Genomic DNA, 17403 nt, shown 5'->3' on the forward strand with positions numbered 1-17403 from the left:
ATTCCCCACCGGAACTGAGAAATTTGTCATATCATGCGATCAACAGAGAGGTGCAGACGACTGTCAAACGCTGGTTCCGATCCCAGGCGTCGACTTCTGCGACACAAGGATACAAATATTTATCCCATGTTATGAAAAATGTCTTAATTCCAGTGGGGAATATGTTCACAAATAGCGCAACAATTGTACCTGTTTCAATAAATCCTTCCATGTAATTGTGCTTTTTTCTGTAAACGGCCCCAGGAAAAATCACTTTCTGGACAGTTTCGTAATTGCGGTCGAGTGTCCAAAATTTGTATAAGTGCTTGTTTTGACATTATTAACATGATGGAAGAAAAAATAATTAACTTTTTTATATGCCTGCATTAGAATGTTTGCTTGTAAGCGGAATTTTACCTCCCCATGTCACTTTTTAAATGGTACCGTCGATGAATCCGAATTGCGTGCAAAAAAAAAAACGATTTCCATCACACAGTTTACTAAGACGCGTGCGAATTGCGTACCATCATGTACGCAGGTATAAATTTGTGAGCAGCATTTTTCTTCCCATTTTCAGACTTGGGACTGTCAGTTACAGCTTCTGGAAGCTGAAACTGGCATGGTTAAAAATGCTACATATATATTGGTAAGCCTATACAATGTCTTTAATAGGGATGAGCAGGGTCTGTATTAGCTTATCGGTCCCCATCATATCTCCTATATAATGTCGTTATTTCACAGTTTTGTAATTCCAACATTATACTGGAAATTTCTAAACATGCTGCATACGGTAAAACAAATGTAATTTTAAGTAAAACAGCTATGGATAAAAAATGTAATTTTAAGTTTTTGACAAACATAGACTACACACTTTTTTAAGTGCTAGAATGTGGTTATTTCACACTTTTGTAACTGGAAATTGCACCTTCTCTTCGGGGGATTTCTGGTGGTTTCAAGCCTAACTCCAAACGAAATGTTATATATGTTTCTGTTTGAATACCTATTAAAGTGTCTAGTAACTGGATGGAAAGAGGAAAACAAACTGTTCAAATGGAAATGGAAAGATTCACATGCGTTGGTTGTACGCATTGAAGACGAGGAAAACTCTGCGCAAGACGTTGGTGGAAACATACTGTCAAACATTATATAATTTAGTAAAATAAAATCACAAAAATTATCCACTCGTCTGTCATTTGGTTTTATGGCCATTGTGTCGTCAGTCAAGTAATCTTCTATTCGGTTGGGGTTTAGGAACGATAATTCGAAGAAAAGTTTAAAAAAATACTGATTTCGGAGTCCTTTTGTTTGTACATTCTACTGAGATCAATATCCCGAATCTTTCTCCAAAATATTTGTCCCAGGTAAAATCGACAATATTTTCGGTTTGCATTTGGTAACAGTTTAGAATATCCCGAATCTTTTTCCAAAAAATTGTCCCAGGTAAATTCGACAATATTTTCGGTTTGCATTTGGTAACAGTTTAGAAATGGCCATATGCAAGGGTGGGCAACTCGTGCTCTCAAAGTGTCAACACAACCTCAGTGCAGGTAGAACGGACTCTGTACTAGCTGTAGTGTCTGTATGGGGTTCTTGCAAGACGAAAGTTCGTTCGGGTCTGCAGTAAGTGGCGGCTCGTTTTAAGAGAAAAACAATGTATTCCCTAGATTATATCCCTTTAGTGATGTCGAAAGGAAAATTTTTTTAAGAAGAGAGGTAAAGCTTTTACTATGTTCTATTACACTTTCTTACCCATGACATTTTATGTTACAAATAAAAAGAGTGAAGTTTTTAGTAAAGAAATACTGTCTAGATCTGCTTTAGAAGAGCTAAAGGTAAAGATGGGATATCAACAAGGTGAGACTAATATCAAATAATATCGTTAGCACATTGTGCGAGCGAGTTACATAATTGCAAGACATATGATCGACTAGCTAAGAGCATTTATGGATAATTTGAAATGTGGCAGTATCATGTAGAACATGGACAACTTTACTTTCTTTGATTATAAAGTATCTTGAAGAGTGGTAAGAAAACTTCTTATCAAATGTAGGATGCTACTTGAAGACCTACAACATAATTCACTGGTAAGTTTGGAGAAACAGTGACAATTGACAAGGAATCGAGATTTTTCTGAAATCCATTAGGCTTACAGCCGTTAAAAGATCCTGAAAGTTTGTAGTTTGAATTGATAGATCTACAGAACAGCACGCCACTCAGATTACAGCGAAATCAGGAAATGAACTGTTTGTAATGCTGCCTAAGTCAGAATTTCCAAATATATTCTTTACTTTCATATACACTATATGTGCTTGAGGTGCAGTTTAATACAAGAAAGAAGTGTAAAAGCTCTCAATGTACAGAAAGAGCTCAGAAGTAAGTTTATTTAATTTGCAGTGACATGTAAAAAATTACTTCCTTGAATTTGTGATTGTTTGCGGATACAGACTAATACCTTTGTAAGAACAGAAGAATACTCTTTAATGTACAAAGACTTGTAAATTCTCGCGTCCTATGTTTCAAATGATATATATATATATATATATATAATAAGAAATATTAACAAATAGTATAATAATACATAAGTGTTGCAGCTATATTTGTTGTATCTTGAATAGGTTGTATTCAGTTTTTGTTTCCAGTACCAAACTAATTCGCAAAGCTAGGAAATAATATAATTTTCTTATGTATGTTTAGGTACAGCCTAATTAAATTACTATAATTATTGTACCATGGGTCATTCTGAAATTCAAATCATGGAGTAGATATCACGATCAGCTTCATGAGCCACCAGAGCGCAACGTGGCAGTGTGCTGCTTTTTCAGTGAAACTACAAACAACTTGTAACTTCTGCGGCTGACTCCGCCTGTCCTCTTTTTCAAGGTTTTGTAACACTTTGTGAGAACGAGTTGCCCATTCATGGCTATATGCAAAGCTTCGAATGAACAGACACAGTTGACTCCTTGACTTGTGTGCGTACACTGACTAGCCACTATACCTGATCGCGTTCTTGCAAATCGGATGTGTGTTGAGAAATCCCCGAATGCAATTCAATATTTACTTTTCTGACCTGCACTGATCTCGCATGCAATTCGAGTGCGCACAGTGTGGCACCGTACTATGCGAAACCTATTTCAAGTCGTACAACCATTATAAGAGTATACAATGTAAGGTAAACGGTTTTATTTCAACCATGAAAGTGAATGAAATAGAACATAGATCTTGTAATTGTAAAAGTGTATAACAAATTTCTGCCATCTGCTAGATGAAAAATATGTTATTATCTACAAGTGGATGTGTTAGTCAATTGCAGGCTTTCTTCGAAGGTTAGGAAATTAGTCTTCGTTAATCAGCAGTCAAATATCGAGAATAGTTAAGGGGGGTAACAGTTGAAATTTTGGTTATTTTCAGTCAAAAATCGCATTTCGATTTTCTTGTAAAAATTAATCAACAATCTCTTATTTATATGTTGAGCAAATTTCAATGCTCTACGGCGTTTGAAAGCATAGAAATTACAAAATATATAAATGGCTACATGCTTGAACTTCAATTCCATCCAAATATTACATGCTGCTTTCTCACACATTCTTTTTCAGCACATTTCTTCAGGTTGAAAATGTGAAGTCTCTTACAATTTTCATGCTAGGAACATGAAATTTTTACTGTACGTTCTATAAGCTGTGGTTAACAAAATCGCGCATGGGTTTTATGATTGAATTAATACTTATTGAAAGATAAAATGAAATATTTATAGTGACAATGGAAAATTGTTATTTTTAGGTATGGAGTGGTTATGAAACTTTTCCCCACTTTTGTAGCTGAGATATAGGAAAACTGATGTATGAAGTTTTTTCTAAATATGTCACTCGTTTGCAAAAAAAAATAAATAAACATTTTCTTTTTAAATTGAGCGACACATTTCATTTTGAAATATGGAAATTTTTCAGAATATTTTTGTTAATAACTCAGAAACTAATTGACTAACAGAAATGAAACTTCACCACATCATTATCTATTACACAGTGATTATTCTCTTCTTCTTCCTCGTGTTTTAGGTTAAATCCTGTATTTTCCAACTTTGCTGCCTTAATCCGACGTTGGTGTCCAACTTTCCTTCCACCGTTTAGGGGGTCGTCCCAAAGGTCTTGGGGTGTCCAACTCTCCTTTCATTGCGATTTTCGGGAGTCGGTCTTCCGTCATCCTTAATACATGGTCCCGCCACCCTTTTCTTCTAGTCTTGATCCATTATGTCACATCCTGCACTTCACATTTTTCCCTAATATTCGTCTGTCTGTCATATAACGTAACGCCAGCTATACTTCGTAATGTCCTCATTTCTGTTGTTGTCATCATTTTTGCAGTTTTTTTTTTGTTTCTGCTCGAGTTTCCGTTGCATATGTTAATACTGGCCTTATACACGTTTTATATATTTGATCTTGATTTCTATGTTCATGTATATATTTTTCCAAATTACATCTCTTATATATCCTGATATTATGTTTGCTTTAGTATTCTGTTCTCTTACTTCTTCCTCCAAATTTTTATTGCTTGTTATTTTTGTTCCTAAGTAACTGAAACTCATTACTTGTTCTATGGGTTTATCATATACTGCAAGTTTACATCTGAGTGGCTGCCTTGAGATAGTCTGTGATTTTGTTTTATTTTCCGATATCACCATGTTAAATCGTTCTGCTGTTATTTGAAATGTATATAGCAATCTCTGTAGGTTGTCCTCGTTTTCTTCTGAAAGGATCACATCATCAGCATAGCATATTATTTTAATGTCTTTATTTAGTGATTATTTGTACAAAAAACAAGAATGAGGCTTGAAAATTGTAGGAAATTTTAATTTCACCCATCACCCCCGTTCAAATGAATTGACTAATAGGCCTAAGTGTTCTGTTCTTCCACATTTGGGATAGCGTCTGTCATTTCCTAGCTTTATTGCTTATTAATGTGTCAGTGATACGTTTTGAATTGTGTTCGCGAACTAATTTTGCTTTTTTAAAACTATTGTACAACATGCATCATTAAATTGTCCCATGGAAAATGATTATAGCAGTTGTCAAGGTTTTCATAGGGAGAATAGGGGATTTATTTACACACTATATCACTCATTTCAACGAGAAATATAAAGTGGGCTACCAATATCGAACGCCGCCTGAATGAAGAAACGTGCTGCCGATTCTTTTGTATACTTAGTCTGAAGTTTTGCTTTTCATTGCTAAAGGGAATTTTCTATTCAAAAATATTTGCGAGCCGTAAGCAAATGCTGTAAAATTGACACATATTCTCTCTCTTGGACTCAACAAGATCGGCGGCAAGTGATTCGCAAAGATGTCTCCGCTCTCGACTTGTTTACCAGACGTCGTATCTTTGACAAAGGAAACATTTTCTATTTACTTGCGACGTCAGCTTGCTTTCCATTGTCATGTGAGAGGAGTCCAATTCTATGGCGACTCTTTCTATTCTACTAATGGGCACATATTTTCCTTGTCGGTGATACCTCAAAACAGAAACTGTCTTCTCTGTACAACATTGAGGCTTTCATCCTTTTGTTTACCTTTTTGATTCTTGCTGCGTAATATTTCGTCTCTTCCTACGTACACATTAAGTCAGAGACATGTCGCGTCCTCATTACTGTTTTAAAATAACACTTCATCAATCTGAAAATTGTATATTCTAGCAAGTATCTCTTTGCATCATTATGTTTCATGCCCCTTGCCTCGGAAATATCGCCCCCAATATTTCGTTTCTGAGGAAAAGAGCATGACTCAAAAGGCGACGCAAGTACACCACCCTCAAAGCTGTATGAGAGTGGGTTTCTTCTCTCTGGTGTTAAGACCCAGTGTAACAACATAATACATCCTTTGAGAAATTTTGTTGGATGGGAATACACCGCATGGCTAAGGATCTTACGAGATAAAGACTGCGACGAAAATAGGCCCAAATAAAGATATGCAATACGAGAAATTCAGATTACAATAAAACTCTATTCTGCTTCGAATATCGAAAACGAAAGCAAATATCATAACAATTCTGTGGTGGGCGGGCGAAAGGGCTTAAGAAACTGTATGCAAAATTTACAAAGATTTGAACAACTGCTGTAAATCCGAAGAGTAACATGTTTCGGGTATTTCACTGACGTCACTGGTTTTAGGATCTCATTTAGGAAACGGATTTAGTGAAGGGATATAACATCATCTTATATCACAAAAAATAAATGACGTAAGCCCTTTTTCCCGCCCACCATAAAATTGGGCATTATCAAAACGTAAAATACGTAGGTTGAAATATAATGTGATATAATTATCGCCCTCGTCAGTGTTCTGCAGATGTGGACAAATTATTAGCAAAATTGAAGATTTTTATTATATATTTTTACAAAATTGACTCTTAAATTTGGACTACAGTTGACATTTCTGTCTACTATAATGATAGAAATATGCAAAAATGTTAACTGTAGTATAAATTGAAAAGCCAAAATTTGTAAAAATATATAATAAATATCGTCAATTTGCTAATAATTTGTCCATGTCTCAAATAGGGCTCGAATTTCTATATCCTAAAACGTCTGAAAACACTTATGCACTAAAAACACCAAAATACGACATAAATCTTGGAAATAAGACGTAAAAAAATTGAATATTGTCCAAAAATGAATTATAAAACGTATATATTCCGCAGTCTACAAAATTGTTTATGTCAATATTAACTGCATGTATTGGCCATAGGGAATTGTTAAGCCTATAAAAATAGAAGGTGGGAAAAAGGAGTGGTAACTGTCCAAATTCTGTCTTCTTCGTAACTAATTCATTCACAGCTACGTTAACAGGTTCACTGATTGTTTATGAATTACAACATGGCAACAGCGTGGTTGGAACTAATTCAGCATGGCATGTTTGGGAGGAGTGAAGAGGATGAGGATGAAGTCAACTAGCAAAAATCAGGCCATATTGCTAACATTTTTGTCTATAATTTTATCCATTCCATAAAATAAATAAGTAAGCAAATATTACTCGACCGAGGCGAGTGGAGCTGCGGGCATAATGTGAACTATCGCGATGACGCTATGTGAACGCAGGAACAGTACAAGTGGCGCTCCGGGCTGCAGGACTCCACTGGCCTTGGTCGAGTATTAAATGAATGAATAAATGAGTAAATAAATGAATAAATGGTGGAAACTGCAATAATGCAACAAATCACAGGAAAATCAAAATTATTTACACTGACGGCTTGCTTCTTCTGTTATTTCGTCACGTTGACTGCCTGGCTTACTGACGACAGACCTGAACTCGCTTGTGTGTGAGAGTGCGTGAGTGTGTGCGTGCGTGTGTGTTTGTGTGTTTTTTTTTAATTCAACTGATCTACACCCCACACGCAACTACACTATTCCGGCTTGCTTGGTGACTCTAGGTAACCAAACGCAGGACTCTACACATAGGCCTAACACATATAAGACAAAATGATAATTTCATTTCAGGGAAATAATGCTGTCGACGATATTAGTGCTTATAGTCTATTTTCTTATCCCTCAGTGCGGTTTGCCGTACGCGTGTACTCAGCTATTTCAGTAGCGGTTTTACGTACACTGTACGCATAATGCACGATTTCACAAATCCGGTCACAGTTCGTAATCTATTTGAGGTATTTTTATGAGGTTTTCTCGAATGTATTACAGCGTCCGGCTTTTACTGTCATATGGTTGTATATCTAACCATTTCGAGAATAGAAATGAAAGAGTGACGTCATGTAGGCTACATTTAATTCTACTTACTTACTTACTGGCTTTTAAGGTACCCGGAGGTTCATTCCGCTCTCACATAAGCCCGCCATTGGTCCCTATCTTGAGCAAGATTAATCCATTCTCTATCATCATATCCCACCTCCCTCAAATCCATTTTAATATTATCCTCCCATCTACGTCTCGGCCTCCCTAAAGGTCTTTTTCCCTCCGGACTCAAAACTAACAGTCTATATGCATTTCTGGATTCGCCCATACGTGCTACATGCCCTGCCCATCTCAAACGCCCGGATTTAATGTTCCTAATTATGTCAGGTGAAGAACACAATGCGTGCAGTTCTGTGTTGTGTAACTTTCTGCATTCTCCTGTAACTTCATCCCTACATTTAATTCTACTAAATAATGTAAATACCGCTTCAGCACATAACACCAAGAGTTTTAAAAACAGGGTTGAGGGGTTAATTATATAATTCAGAATACACACATAAATTGGATGATTAAGCAGTTGCAGTGTTTTACTTAACGGCGTTTTTCAAAGACAGTAGTTCTTGAAAGTCCAAATTCAACGTAGGAGAGAAATTGGTAATAAATCTGTGTAGAGTCTTCTATCACAGAATTATTTTAATAAATACTGAAATAGTCTTCAAAAACAAATATTTAGTACTTAACCAGATTTACAAACTACAATAGTTTTATGCAAATCAAGCTTTCAGGTATAACTCCCTGTAAAGTTGATTTGAATAATTTCGAGGGAAAAATTATTCAAATTATGCAATAGTTTTAACTCTACCTAGATAATGGGGAAAAAAGACGGAAAAGAGGCAGGTAACATTACCTACAGTACGATTATTTACCCTCACAGTCGCCGGTGATGTGCGCCTGGGTCAGTCGAGTCCATTAAGTTACGCCAAGGGATGTTGAGATTAGTCTTCGCCTGCAGTCAGAGCGATCTGATGTCACGCATGCGGTATAGCGTTGTGTTTCCAGTACAGTAAGCTCTACTGCATGCCTTTACCGACCGCTCACCCTCATCTTTACTCCGGAACTTTCCCCACTACTCCTATTACTTCCCCTTTTTCGCGTCGCTGAGCTGTCAGGACTAAATAATCGGTCTGTAATTATGTTTGTACACAGCCAAAAGCGTAGCTCAGTCGGTAATACGTTTTCCTGCTGATCCGGAGTTGCACTAGAACGTGGGTTTGATTACCGTTTGGTCTGACTAAATGGTTGGGACTTTTCGAAGGTTTCTCCGACCGTGAGGCGAATGTCAGGTAATATGTAGCGAATCCTCACCCTCATCTCGCCAAATATCATCCCCCAATCACAAATTTCATCGACGCTAAATAACGTAGTAGCAGATAGAACTTCGTTAAATAACCAAGAACAAATTATTTGTAGACCTTGTGAAAGGCACATCTCTTGACTTTTGGAGTCAATGAAAAGCAAGAATATAAGTTAATGTACAGACCCAGAAACAAAGTTTGGGCCACCTGAACTTTCCAAGTTCCAGTTAGCATACTGCGCATGCCCAGTGCTTCAAAGCGGTCTATTCCTAACAGAATCGCTGATTGCAAAACACCTTAAGTCACAAAATACACATTTCTCGAAAACTTTAAAAATATTATACCGGGTTAATGCATTGCTGTACACAGTTATAAACTTAACTGATTATAGAATGTCTTGTTCCTGAAAATATCCCAACAGTTCAGATTCAAAATTAGATTACAAATATATTTAAAAAATTATTTAAAGCGAGGAATTAGGTTGTTTTTGTAGCCATTTGAAATTAATTGTTACTTGATCTACAAATTGTCTCCAGACACTTTACATTTTAGACAAACTGTAATTAAATCATTGAAAATAAGTTGAACATTTTCATTGAATTAACTATACATTCTATATTCTAATATTTTGCATATTTGTTTATGTTATTAATTTTTCTAGCAACTGAACCTTTTAGTTGTATAGTTAACTGTCCGAAGACAGGTTTGAACCTCATAAGTGACACCTAGAAGACATCACTCATGAGCCAATTGTGCCAGGAGATACTGGGTTAGAGCAAACATTGACACATCAGTATTTTTCTGTTCCAAATCCTTAGAATATACATAATACAACATTGACATTATACTAATTATAAATATTATGTTCTACCTTTTAAACAGCGTTTTTTTTTCTGTATTCTAAACAATGTTTTGATTTATTTTTGGAATACACATCAATAAGCTCCTTCATTGTGAACATAATACACCTATGGAGCATAAAGCTCGGTGAAGAGCATTCCTCAGTAGAGCTAACAAAAAAAACTGCAATCCTGTACTTTGGCTATTTTTAAACTCAACTTGATATTGATGCTTTGGACATCAGAGTACGTACTTAATTATCATTTCGGTTATTTTCCTGCCCAGACTGATGAATCTATGTCATGTGGCCACTGTAATGTTCAACTCATTTTCAATCAAAATGTGACTCTGGGTATGTTAACAATCAGCGATTCAACAGTAGAATTATTTAAAAGCAAGCACTTCAACTGATTTTAATACAGTTTAGTATTCTAACAATTTATATACATACATATATTAATTTTTTATATTTTTTCATTTTTTTATTTCTCACTTATATGGAATTTAAAAAAATATATATATAATTTTCTATATTATGAATCTTTCAAAATTCAATAAATCAAATAGAACTAAAATATAATTTATGTATGTAATATACAGGATGTTTAAAAATACGGGGCATAATTTCAGGTATGTATTTCCCACATGTAGACAATCAAAATAGTTCATTACAACATGTGTCCGGAAATGCTTTATTTCCGAGTTATGGCCTTCACAACATTGAAATTCACCGGAACGTTTTTCTTTCCGCAGGTCGTTGCCGTCAAAGGAGACATTAAGAGGGCACTCTGACAGTTCATTCCGAGGCGAAGGTTACTTTCAGTGTTGTGTAGGCGTTAGACTGTGCGACATGTATTCAAATCAAGAGCTGGCAGAGATAGCTACACTTAATGTACGGTAAGGCGTACGTCAATGCTGCGCTGGCTCGTCGTTAGTACCAGGAGAGGTGCCCACAGCGACAATGTCCAGATCGCAAGACATTCGTACGTCTCCATTACTGTCTGTGCGATTATGGAAAATTTAACTCTCCTGGATTGGGAAGGGGACGACCAAGATCTACAACTCTAGAAGTACAGGAGGAGATTCTGGAGGCTGTGAACATGACTCCTTCTATCAGCACACGAAGGGTAGCGTTGCAAGTCAATGTTCCTCATACGACTGTCTGGAGACTGTTGAAAGAGTATCAATTGTATCCTTATCATTTGCAACGTGTACAGGCCCTGTCACCAGCAGATTACCCTGCACGAGTTAGGTTCTGTCAGTGGTTCTTGCAGCAGTGTGGTGTAATTCCGAACTTTCCTGCCTTAGTATTATTTACGGATGAAGTACAGTTCACACGAGATGGCATAACAAATTTCCACAATCAGCATGTATGGGCGTATGGAAACCCACGTGCAACTGTTCCATGTTATCACCAGGTGCGGTTCTCCCTCAACATGTATCATTGGTGATCGATTAGTTGGACCCCATATACTTGTAAACAGACTTACGGGGCAGGTGTACACAAACTTCCTGGCTGTTCCAAGTCTGGTTCTCGGGGAGGCCCGGGATCGAAGTGATATGTCAAATGATATTTTTTAAGTTCTGAATTCAATTTACATTCCTCTTACAAATGTGATCAATATTTGTCTAAAACAAGGTATATTTCGAAATGAACTAAAAATTTCGAAAGTAATCCCAATTTATAAGAAAGGCAATAGAACAAGCAAAATTTTACAGACCAATCTCTTTCATTCCAGTCCTATCTACAATATTTGAATATGTAATTTTCAATCAAATTTATGACTACTTTTAAAATTCAAATCTCTTTAGTATTAACCAATTTGGCTTTAGGAAAAGGAAATCAACAAATGATGCAATTGAGTTTTAAGAACCGAAATTTTAAGAAATTTTGAAAATAGGTCACAAGTTAATGTTGTGTTTTGTGATCTCTTCAAAGCGTTCGATTGCACTGATCACAACTTAATTTGGAGTAACGGTCAGCGCGTCTGGCTGCGAAACTAGGTGGCCCGGGTTCGAATCCCGATCGGGGCAAGCTACCTGGTTGACGTTTTTCCGGGGTTTTCCCTCAACCCAATACGAGCAAATGCTGAGTAACTTTCGGTGCTGGACCCCGGATTCATTTCACCGGCATTATCACCTTCATTTCATTCGACGCTAAATAACCTACATGCTGATACAGCGTCGTAAAATAACCCAATAAAATAAAATTAGAATTTTATGGTATTCGAGGGAATACGCTAAATATTTTTAGAACGTATCTTCATGGCAGAAGGCACTTACTCTCAATAGGTGAAAATTGGTCAACTCTCTCCAGTATACATTATGGTGTTCCACAAGGCTCAATAATTGGTCCACTACTATTCTTAATAGCAATTAATGACCTTCCTAAATTCATTAAAGCTATAACAATTATATATATATACATATATATATATATATATATATATATATATATATATATATATATATATATATATATATGTGTGTGTGTGTGTGTGTGTGTGTGATGACTAGGGACCGGATTTTTATGTAATATCAAGGTGTGAAATATGTACATATTTATGTAAGAAAAATAAGCTGAATAAGTAGCAAAATATGTAAAATCATGAAAATATTTAATATCAAAATTTGGCAGGTATAGGATAGTTAAAACTCTCCAGTTGTAATTTCATAGAGCACCTGACTTCTTTACGGCACACTTGACACATTACTATTTTTACATCTGTAGTGTAAGCTTCGTCCATCGCAATCCATAATTTTATTTTTGTCGTTAGGGTTGAAGATACAGGGGCCATTTTAATTAGTTAAAAGCAGTAGAAAACCTTACTTGCACTTTATACTGCAAGTACTAAAACTAGAGAACTGAGTGAAATGAATGACACAACATTACTGCAAGCACTGTTTTGCTTTACTGGATTAGGAGAAAATAAGAGGAGATGTGGGACACATGCATTATAGCTGCTCACTGTAAGAAACAAAGTACCTACTAAAACCCCAAAATATAGGCATTTAGAAACTGTTGTTTGAAAATTGACATTCCTGTCTCATTCAGAAGGGTAGGATTATTCCAGCCGAGAACCATACTTTCTAATTGCTCGGAAAATAACAGTTCCGTATAGGTCTATTAAATTTAAAGTAAAGAGGTCAAGCAATAACCTGAAAAGCTATTTATTTTAATGTTTCAACATCTTTCCAGTTTGTTCCTTTACTCCAGCTTCTTTTCAAAAGTCGGCTACTTTATTGCGGCTCATGTCAGACTTGACACGGGTTTTCCCCGGAAGGATTAGGAAGAGGGTGCGTAAGGTTGGATATTGCATGGGAACGACTTGTTAAGACGTGTGCAGAATAATTATAGTTCGAGACAAATTATGTCGTCCTCGTCCCTGAAGGCAACGCTACTTTCTGAGTGATTTTTACAATACAATGTAGTTGTATGAAAAAGGTTGCCTTTTGTTCATTCATATTTACAGTGGGCGGTATGGGGTGAATGCCTCTATTACTTCCTGGAACTAAGGACGTTATATTTCGTCCCGAAATATATCCTTTCTCGGGTAGGTTAAAAGGCTTTTTAAATCTGTGTATTTCAAATTGTAAACTTCCCCAGCAGAAGTTTTTCCCCCTTTTAGAGACGTAAAAATGAATAAAACCCCTAAATATGTAGATTTATGTAATACCAAGCCATAATATGTAATTTGGGGTAAATATGTAAAAATATGTATCCTAGTATCAAATTTTAATATATTAATGGTAATTATAAGATTCGCAAAGATTTCTTATTTATATATACGGTTACGTTGAAAGGAATATGATATGTAATTACATAAAAGTCCGGTCCCTACTGATGAGACTACATTCTTATATTCTAGCTTTGCTATGAATGAATTACATGCTCTAAGCGACGATATTCTATCACAAATGGCTTTTTCAAATGTATGTTTTTTTTTTCTTCTGTATTTGTGACGAAGCCCACACTCTATGTTTAATAGCTTAATAAACTGAATTGAATTGTCTAGCCGCCTAAGTCGCCAGATTTGAACGTAACAGAAAATGCCTGGGAGAAGACGAAAGAGAGGAGGCGCGAATTATTCGAAAATGAGCCTCCTTCAAAATAGGAACGAATTGTGGGGTCAAGTTCTCTACACCTGGGAAGACCTCGCTTAGGATCGGGGCTATTTCCGCCAGCTCGTCCATTCCATGCGTCGTAGGATAAGAGCTGTTTGAGAAGTAGACAGGTGGTGGACGAGGTATTAGGTTCACCATTTTATTTAATTTTTTTCTTTGTCATGATTATGTTTTTATTTGAAGACAAATTGAATCTTCCCATTGATTTTTCTTTTTTTATTATTCTCTGCGGATTGAAGCCAAATAAAATCCCACAAGAGATGGTAAATAATTATTCCATATACGAAAACAAACAAAATGAAACTTCGGTCGCAAAAGAAAACAAAAGTTCACGTAAAATATTCCTGCCGCCAATGTGAACCGAACCCATACGCTACAGCACGACAGTCAGACAATGTAACAGACTGAGACATTAAGACGAGACAGCAACCCTCTCTTCCTCGCGGCATGACGATCCCTCACTATTGAAGGTCAGGGTCCAATGTTATACTGACAGGGAACGTTGCAAAGCAACAATAGCGTAAGTCAAATTTATCTGCATTTCAACTTATGACTATCAGAAAGAAAGTGAATTTTCTCTTGCATTTAAAGTATCAAACGACATTATATTTGTACATATAACCCTCTAAATATTGTATTCCAACTTAATTTTCAATTGCATATAACGCAAAAGCTGAAATATCTCATGTTTTGCAATTACTGACCTACGCCACTGTTGATATTAACCCCTCATATCAAATGCGGCGAAGTTACATATCCGAAGTTCAGGACATCTAAAGTGCTGAGACAAGGTCGTGGAATGTCGCCATTTTTCTAAGATTCACTTGGAAACAGTGCTGAGAGAGTGGGATGTCTCTTGTAGATGTATGGAAACTGAGATGAAAAATATTGCCAATTAGTCAATAATTTTTGCAAACGAACAAGTTATTATGATGCAAGGACGGGTTGAATTGAAATTTATGTTCCTCGATTGATTGCTATACCCCAGGTGACCTAAATATATATACCTATTTCAAGAAGACGTAATGTCTTGTCGTTGGTTGAGACGTTAGAAATCTGAATATTTCGGAACGCACAATCAGGACAGTGAATCGTTTCAAATATTTAAAAACCTTTCTTCACCAATGTATATGTAGGCGTATGTATTTATTAGCACTACAGTTAGGTATATTCCGGCTGGCAGTGATATACAGGGCCGAAGTGCAATAGTCCTGAAAATTGAAAGGGACGATAGGGAACACCAGTGATGTCAACTGATGCCCATAGGAGCAAGCGCGCGCTTTAGAGTCCAGGAGAGCCTGAGCGCTTTACAGCGGAAAGGAAAGAGACAGACGAAAGAGGTACTGTATGCCGCTTGGTCGAGCTATATACAGGGATGGCCAGCACTGATTCAATGGATAAAGAGAAGAGAACTTATTAAAACTGTATCCATGTTAATTTTTAGATTTGTCTGAGAAGTATAAGTGCATTATGAGAATGTAAGTTTTAATTTTAATGCTCATTTTTTCACAAGTTTGATTTTTTATTCAAAAGGAATATTTTCTCAACTTTTTTACAGAAAAGTGAAATTTTCAGATATGTTTGTTTAGTAGCCTTACAGGTACTAAAACAATGTTTTTGTAAATCTAATATATCGTAAATACGTATTACTGAAGATAATGTTTTAAAATGTCTGAAAATATTCGCATGGAAAATATTTGTAAGGAAATTAATTAACAAAGCAAATACTGCTACATCATAAACAACAGATATGTGCATATATATTGGTAAAACGTCAGCTCTATAGTTTCAGCAGATTTCGAGATAATTTAATATTCTGATAACAGAAAGTTGCGCACTAATATCACCTAAAAGCATAATGCGATAAGAGTTTTATTATGTAATATTAGTTACAGTTAAAACATATACCTAGGCAACTTTGCTTTGTACTATAATATTGTTTTGATTACTTTTATAAGGCTAAAGATACTATCAATATCAATTTCAATTTGTCACGTCATATTCAGTGTCTTTCTTTGGAATAACACTTTCTTTATGAACGATGAGTTTAATTCACTTAGTACACTATATTTGTAGTTATTATGGAATTTGTGTGAATATTCCTTCCTTACTCTTTATTATGTTATTAACGTTTAAAATGCAACTGCAATATTAGGCTAAGAAATAGGTGTTAGTACTTTTGTTTTACAGACAATATAGAAAATAACAAACAGAAAGAAGCCATATAAAAATAACGACATAAAATTTCACGTTACGTTTGAAGTTTGTGCCCCACTGTTGTCTTAATCCAGCAGGCTGCTTGTTCCTCCTAGCATACCTAGCGCTTGATGCCCGCGCACGACGTCAAGGTCACAAAAATGCGCTTGTTTTTACATCACTGGGGTACACTTAAATAAATAGAAAACCTATATTAATTTTTATGATTAAATTCACGGTTAATTAGAAAATTAATTTGGAATTTCCAATAGTCTAGCAACCTGGCTGCTAGAAGTATCCATTCCTTTCGTAATACAGATGTAAGAGAATAATTTCTAGGGAAAAATGTTCCGGGGCCGGACATCGAACCCGGGACCTTTGGTTTAACGTACCAATGCTCTACCAACTGAGCTACCCGGGAACTGTGTCCGACACCGATCCAATTTTTCCCTCTATATCCACAGACCTCAAAGTGGGCTGACAACCGTCAAGCAACCAACTTCGAGTGCACACTAACTCCGTGTGACTTGAATTATGGTTTTCTGTTAACGAACAGTGACGTGTATTATGCAAATCAAGATTTCAGGTATAACTCCCTGTAAAGTTGATTTGAATAATTTTTCCCTCGAAATTATTCAAATCAACTTTACAGGGAGTTATACCTGAAATCGTGATTTGCAGATGTAAGAGGTCAACAATCTCAGACTACGTGGACTGCTTTTCGATTCCACTTCTGGCTACAAGGTTGCAACCCGGTTGCATGATCAGTGGCTTGAAATTAATGGTTTTTAAATTAAATTTACACGAAAATAGTTCACCTATTTTAATACGCGAGAGTGATAAATGATTCTTTATTAGATACATGGACAAAAATTACAATCCTACTCGCAAAAGTTACCGAATAAAAGGTTGTTAAACATTTCAGCAGAAAAATCATTTTTTGTGAGAAAACTATAAACTTTCCACCAATATGATATTACACATTTTTGTTACATAAAATATGATCTATTCACTCCGAAAATCTGCAGGGTTATTTTACTTTCAGCCCGTATAATATACAATAGCAGTCAGTTCCAACTCAATGCTCTGTGACGTCATAGCGAGCTTCTCTCGTTCTCCGTAGCAATCCAGGTATACTCTCGGTGCAGACAGCAACGCCAGACCCTATCGAAGCAGTGGTGTACGGCAAACCTGTATAACTTAGCGTTTACAGTACCTAATAATTGCCTACATTAATGT

The sequence above is a fragment of the Periplaneta americana genome, chromosome 10 (assembly GCF_040183065.1).
Source record: "Periplaneta americana isolate PAMFEO1 chromosome 10, P.americana_PAMFEO1_priV1, whole genome shotgun sequence".
Lineage (NCBI taxonomy): Eukaryota > Metazoa > Arthropoda > Insecta > Blattodea > Blattidae > Periplaneta > Periplaneta americana.